The following is a 7476-nucleotide window of genomic DNA, read 5'->3' as shown; positions in this document are numbered from 1 at the left end:
CCCCGCCGTGACCAGAACCGCTGAACAGGGCCCCGCCGTGAGAAGCACCGCTGAACAGGGCCCCGCCGTGACCAGAACCGCTGAACAGGGCCCCGCCGTGAGGAGCACCGCTGAACAGGGCCCCGCCGTGAGAAGCACCGCTGAACAGGGCCCTTCCTGTCAAGCACCGCTCCGCTGGGCCCTTCATCTCAAGCACCGCTCCGCTGGGCCCTTCCTGTCAAGCACCGCTCCGCTGGACCCTTCATCTCAAGCACCGCTCCGCTGGGCCCTTCATCTCAAGCACCGTTCCGCTGGGCCCTTCCTGTCAAGCACCGCTCCGCTGGGCCCTTCATCTCAAGCACCGCTCCGCTGGGCCCTTCATCTCAAGCACCGCTCCGCTGGGCCCTTCATCTCAAGCACCGCTCCGCTGGGCCCTTCCTGTCAAGCACCGCTCCGCTGGGCCCTTCATCTCAAGCACCGCTCCGCTGGGCCCTTCATCTCAAGCACCGCTCCGCTGGGCCCTTCATCTCAAGCACTGCTCCGCTGGGCCCTTCATCTCAAGGACCGCTCCGCTGGGCCCTTCCTGTCAAGCACTGCTCCGCTGGGCCCTTCCTGTCAAGCACCGCTCCGCTGGGCCCTTCATCTCAAGCACCGCTCTGCTGGGCCCTTCATCTCAAGCACCGCTCCGCTGGGCACCGCCGTCTTTGAACTGCTCCGCTGGGCCCTTCCTGTCAAGCACCGCTCCGCTGGGCCCTTCCTGTCAAGCACCGCTCCGCTGGGCCCTTCATCTCAAGCACCGCTCCGCTGGGCCCTTCATCTCAAGCACCGCTCTGCTGGGCCCTTCCTGTCAAGCACCGCTGGCCCATTGGCAGTCTGGTTCTGTGTCAGGCAGGCCTTCACGACGCACTCTGCCCACCATGCCTCCTCCATGACCAGTGGTCTCTGTAATCCACCTGATGGACTGTGGCTTTGCACTCCCCAGGATGCCACAGTGGGCAATCCACCCACTGTAGAGACTTGTGAGACTGTGGCTTTGCACTCCCCAGGATGGCACAGTGGGCAATCCACCCACTGTAGAGACTTGTGAGACTGTGGCTTTGCACTCCCCAGGATGCCACAGTGGGCATGGAGGCCCTTCGTGGATCTGACGTCGTGGACTCATGTGGCTGAGGTGCCCCCCCTTCCCTTCCCCCTGAGGTGCCTGTCTTTTTATTTTAGTGATGCCCCAGCAGTGTTCTCTCCAATGGACTCGATCTCGTGTGTGGGCTTTGCCCATGTGTTGCTGCACATTGGCCCACGGACATTTGGACTTTGAATGACTGGGCCGGACTTTTGCTACTGGTATGGATAGAGTTCTAGATGTGGATTCATTCTTCATATATTGCTATGGTCGCTATACTTTATTGTTGCAATAATATGGTTCTACTTTTACATTCATTGCCTTTTGTCTTTGTTTTTTGGGGGGGGGTTGGGGGTGTCACTCTGACTTTTTTATCTGCATAGGTGTGTAGGTATTTCGGTGGGGGTGAGGGTGGGGGTGTGTGTGTCGCGTATGTGTGTGCCCGTAACCTTTCCTCCTCCCCCCTCCCCTGTGTCGTAGGTGCAGTACTCACCGTTGTCGTCTGCGGCGAGGTTTGTGATCCTGGAAGAAGAGCAGGAAGGCAATGGTTGGGAGGATGTGGAGTTCTGGTTCCATGCTGTTCCGATTCCACGTGGAGTGTGTCGAGGTAAGCGTTTTCCATTGGAGATGTCTGTTTCCGCCATGTTTTTATCGGCGGGGCTCCCGCCCCGGTAAAGGTGGCGGATTGGTGGGTCGTGATAGGGTGGGCAGTACATTGTCTGCCGCCTGCCTGTTGGCGGTGACCGCCGCTCTGTTTGTTTGTACCGCCGTGGCGGTCGGAGTGTAAAAGCGGCGGCCTGTGTTGGCGGTTCCCGCCAGGATCAGAATTCATATTTTTAGGCCGCCAGCCTGTTGGCGGGTTGGCCGCCGCTTTAACACTGACCACCAGGGTCAGAATGACCCCCTAAATCACACCACAGTTCACCCACATTTCGCCTCTAGTTGAGGATCACGAGTGGTCCAGTGTTACAATTGGTACACTACCGACCCACCTTCGTTACAAGAACCCCGTACTCTCAGTTGTGATTTAGTGTTGTTTTTCGGGAGTCGAGTACGGTTGTGTTTTTCCTCTGTCCTCCTCTCTCCCATATACTCTCTCTTAGTGTAATGCTAATATCTCCTGTGACACAGCTATATTCCAGGGACTGCCCCCCCTACCCTGAAATGGTGTCAGCCTGTCCTGTGTGGAGGGACAGTTGTACGTGAGGTAATTCCACTGACATTGTGCGCCATTGTGGGAGGCGGACGGGAGCCGCCGTGCAACTCCTTAATGGCTAACATTGGGCCCTATGGTTTAGTGGCCAATGGCGATCTATGCCGGCGGTGATGGTATGCACCGCCGCGGACGTGACTGCCATTTTCTATCTGATTCCTCACTTGTTACCTGACCTTCCATAGCAGAGGACCTACACTGCATGTGCTGCTGTGACCTGTGTCTGGAACCTACCATGGCCCATGTGATCGGGGAAAGGGCCCCAGCCTTCTCTTCAGAGGAGTCGGAGAGACTGATGGATGGGGTCCTGCCCCAGTACGGACTGCTGTATGGGCCTCCAGATCAACAGGTGAGTACACTGTGAGCACGATGCATTTTTGCATGAATGCATGGAGTTGTGTGTGTGAAGGCCTCATGTAAGGGGGTGCGTGGATGTCCTCTTGGCGGCATTCAGGTTGTGTGCTGGGCCATGTGTGTGTGTAAATGGTGATGTGAAGGGGTATAGTGGGCCATATGTGTAACAGGCAGGACAGTTTGTCCAATTCTATTTTCCTGTGTGTATTGCCTCTGCTGGTCAGTGCCCATCATAAGAAGGGTATATGGTGTGCCATCGCCAAGGAGGTGAGGACCCTGGGGGTCTATGTCAGGTGGCGCACCCACTGTCACAAACGGTTGAAGGAGATGAGACGCTGGGCATGGAAGATGGCGGAGGGCCAGCTGGGGATGGCCTCCCAACGAGGAAGGGGTGCCTGTCGAACCCTGACCCCCCTGATGGCCTGCATACTGGAGGTGGCCTATCCTGAGCTGGATGGGCAATTGAGGGCATCATAGCAGCCACAAAGGGGTGAATACAGTGTCCATCATTATAACGTACGCATGGTAGGGTGACATCCAGATGGGCTATGTGTGTCAGTAGGTGCCCCTAGGCCAGGCCAGACATTGCAGCGTAGGTCCCCTGGTGGCTAGGGTTCAGAAGAGAAAATCCTGCCACCTAGCTCTAAGGAATCCACTACTGGTCAGGGCTGCGTGGGTTCCAAGTGTGCTGCATTTGGCAGTGTGTGCCCCTCCCCATGCCTTGATGGCTAACTATTTCTCTGGTTCTGCAATGCAAATTGCGTAGGCCTGGTCCCTGTGTGTGAGGGTGGTGTATACGCCAACGGTGGTGTTGGTACAGCCACTGACCCAGTGTATCCTTTGTCTCTTTCCCTCCTTTCTTGTGTTGTCATCCTGTCCTTATGTGCATTAGCATCATCTGGCGGAGGAGCAGAGGCACCGGCGATGGAGGGTGCTGCATCCCACTGGACCCAGGAAGCAGAGTCTACCGACATTGAGGGCACCAGTGGGACGGAGGGTGAGGGAAGCACCACGGCAGAGACTGGAGGGGACAGTTCTGACCCAGATACCTCCTCCGATGGAAGCTACAGGTACAGCCACCACCTCTGTAACAGCACCACCCTCTCAGCAGCCCCTCATCGCGTTGCCCGTGCCCGCTCAGCCAGGAGGGTGGGCATCTCCTTCACCCCAGACACCTCAGGCCCTGCCCCAGTTAGCCCTGCTGCCCTGAGTGAGGAGGCTATTGACCTCCTGAGATCCATCTCTGTAGGGCAGTCAACCATTGTGAATGCCATCCAGGGACTGGCAGCCCAGATGGAACAAGCTAATGCATTCCTGGAGGGCATTCACACTTGTTTGGTTGTTCAACAGAGATCAATTCAGGCTCTGGCCTCCTTTCTGATGGCAGTCATTGTCCCTGTTTCTACCATCACCCCTCCAACTTCCACTGTTTAGTCCCACTACCCTCAACCCCAACCTATCCCAAACACACATACAGACAAGCATGCACACAAGACAACACCCAGGAGTGTCACATGCAAACACAAGCACCACACTTCATCCCACAGGCACTAACACAAACACCATCCAGTTGCAGACACAACAACATTCACTATTTCCACTGTCTCCCCATCCTCCCCTCCACCACCTCCCTCCCAGCCACGTCTACACTTATACCTGCATGCACTACATCATCATCCACTAACAGCATCATCACCACTCCAAGCAGAACACACACATCAGTGGCAGAGACCTCCACAACAGCCATGCACACGTCCCCTGTGTCCTCCGCCACTGTGTCTGCCCCCCCTAGAATACACAAACACAAGCACTCAGACACCCAACAGCCATCCACCTCACACCAGCACACAGGCTATGCACCTGCACCCAAAAGAAGCAGACAGACACCTCCAACAACCAGTCCCTCATCCTCCACTACTATTCCTTCTCCCTCTTCCCACCCCAATGTCCCTACAAAACTGTTCATATCCACCAATGACCTCTTCCCTAACTCTCGCCCCCATCCTGCACGTATTGGCAGGGTATCACAAACCCAGCCAAGCAGCTCAGCCACACAGCCCAGTGGCCCAGTCCTAACCGCACCCCCCTGTGAGGAAAAGGGATCCAGGCCTCATGTACTGAATGGGAAGGAGCCTGCACCATCCAGCCTAAAGGGAGGGAGACTGCCCTGGCCGGCAAGAAGGGCAAGGAGCCTGCACCTGCCACCCGAAAGGCCAAGGAGTCTGTCCCAGCAGGCAGGAAGAGCAAGGAGCCTTCACCAGCAGGCAGGAAGTGCAAGAAGCCTGCGCCAGCAGGCAGGAAGAGCAAGGAGCCTGCACCAGCAGGCAGGAAGAGCTAGGAGTCTGCACCAGCAGGCAGGAAGGGCAAGGAGCCTGGACCAGGAACTGTGACGGAGCCCCCACCACCAACCAAGGTTGTGCATCCGTCCCAGGGTGCAGGGAAGGGCAGGAGCTTCCCCCCACTAGCAGCACCACCACTCTGCAGCAATCCGAGGTTGCTGGGGATGGGCAGGAGCCTCCCCTCACCAGCGTCACCACCACTGTACAGCCGTCCGAGGTTGCAGGGGATGGGCAGGAGCCTCCCCCCACCAGCGGCTCCACCACTGTGCAGCCATCACCGCCGGCGGACAGTTTATAATCCTGCCTCCATGGGCTGATGTGCGGCCTGTCCACTTCAGACCCAGTGGGGAAGAATCCCACTCAAGAGACTGTGACCTTGCACTCCCCAGGATGAAGCACAGGGCATGTTGCCCCCTCCAGAACCAGTGGGTAAGACACCCACCTGAGAGACTGTGGCCTATCACTCCCCAGGACCAAGCACAGGGTAGGTTGCCCCTCCATACCCAGTGGTCTTGTTACATCTCAGGGCTGAGGTGCCCCAGTCCCCTGTCCCCCTGAGGTGCCTGCCTATGTACCAACTGATGTCCCTGCAGTGCTCTCTCCGTGTTGAAGCAGTTGACATGTGTTGTCTTGGACTTTGGCATGTGGCGGTGTGGCCCACGCAAATTGAGGACTGGGCTGTGTCCCTTTTTCTGTAAATATGTATATATCTATTATCTTGTCTAACTTATTATTTCTACTGTGTTGATCTTATTACAAACACTTTGGCAACATTGTTTTGCCCTTGCATTATTCAGCTGAGTTACGGGGCCATATAGTTGTGTGTATGGTGTGTGTGTGAGATGGGTGTTGTGCGTGTGTGTGTCACTCTCTTTTTCCTCCCTCTGTTGTGTGCTAGGTGGCTGTACTCACCGTCGTCGTCCTCACCGGCGTTGGTGTTCGTGGTGGAGCAAAACGTAGAATATCATCAGAAAAACATGCAGTTCTGGTTCCATGGCAGCGTGGTTCTTCCCTGTGTCTCCAATGGAGAGTCCTTTCACTTCTGAGCTCAGTTTCCCCAAGGCTTTTGGTGCTTTTGATGTCATTGGTACAGCCCCGGAAAAGGTGACGGTTTGCAGGGTCTTAATATGGTGGGCAGAACATTGACTTCCGCCTGGCTGTAGGCAGCTACCGCCGTGGTGACTGTTGTCTCCGCCATGGTGGTCGGCGTGGTAAATTGGCTGTCTTTCAGAGGTCTTTCCGCCATGGCCATTATTTGGGGGTAGTTACCGCCAGCCTGTTGGCTGTATTACTGCCACTTTATCACCGACTGCCAGGGTTGTAATGATGGCCATGGTCTCCTAAAATTTTCCCTACATGGGTAAAATGTCCCGGGACAATAAGTGCCACTTGGGGAGGGGGGCTTTCCCTTAGCGATACGCACCTCCATTGAAGTCTCCAGGCCGTCCTGTAAGGGTCAGAAGGGACAGGGAACTGCCGAAGACCAATGCCTCAGTCTAGTGCCTCTGCTTAAAAAGAATGGCACCTGTTATCCCCCTAGCCCACCAGGAGGCCCCCTTAGGTCTCCCGAGCGGAGCCGAACACTGGCTGGAATAAGGGCAGACGCCTATCGTTTTGTGGTGCAGCTGCAATTGGACTGATTTCCTCATCAGAGGGGGCTGGCTGGGGGGTAGGCCTCCTGGATCCAGTGGCACGGAGCCCCATGCTCCTGCTTGGCTGGCAGGGCCACTTACCTGCCTCAGCCAATGGGATTCTTCCAGCCACTTGCGCTGGGGGATGCACATCCAGGGCCCTTCGGGGTCTCCCAGGCAGCTCGGCATGGCCCTTCTGGGCCACTCCATATTAAGGCCGAGGTGCCCACACCTGATGTGGTGAGTAATTGCATTTCCTCCATTGTCCTGGGCGCAAGTGCATTTCCTCCATTGTCACTGGTGGCCACGGTGATTCCCACTGAAGCAGATGCCTGCCAGTGCCCCGGGGGCACTCCTGACAGTGCTCCTCACCAAGGGGGCACTAATCAAAGCGGGCCGGTCCACGCTTCCCCGAGTCTGCCGACAAGAGCTTCCTCCCTCCTCCAGCATGGTGGATGGGGGGCACATATACCAGGATACAGGAGCACCTTTCCTGCACCACAACGATAATTAACAAGAAGCGCTTCTAACACTTCTCAGGGCCACCACAGAGAGCTCTTCCTAGAGCTAAGAAAAATAGTCAGTAAAGCGCCCTTTTGCCCTGCGAGCCACAAAAAGCTACAGGAGACAGGCGGCACACCATCCAGCCACTGGAGACAACAAAATGCGGCATAGGGTGGCAGGGCTCCAGCAATCAGGTAGCACAAGGTTTCAGAAGCAGTGGCAGTCTCTCTCAATGACCTAGCACGTCATAGGTCACCACAATAGCAACAGTCCCAAGGCTGGTCCTGCCAGCAGTATCCGGTGTCCAGGTCAGTTCATTAGTCTCTCTCTTGATAG

The sequence above is a fragment of the Pleurodeles waltl genome, chromosome 2_1 (assembly GCF_031143425.1).
Source record: "Pleurodeles waltl isolate 20211129_DDA chromosome 2_1, aPleWal1.hap1.20221129, whole genome shotgun sequence".
NCBI lineage: Eukaryota > Metazoa > Chordata > Amphibia > Caudata > Salamandridae > Pleurodeles > Pleurodeles waltl.
This window is presented reverse-complemented; position numbering follows the sequence as displayed.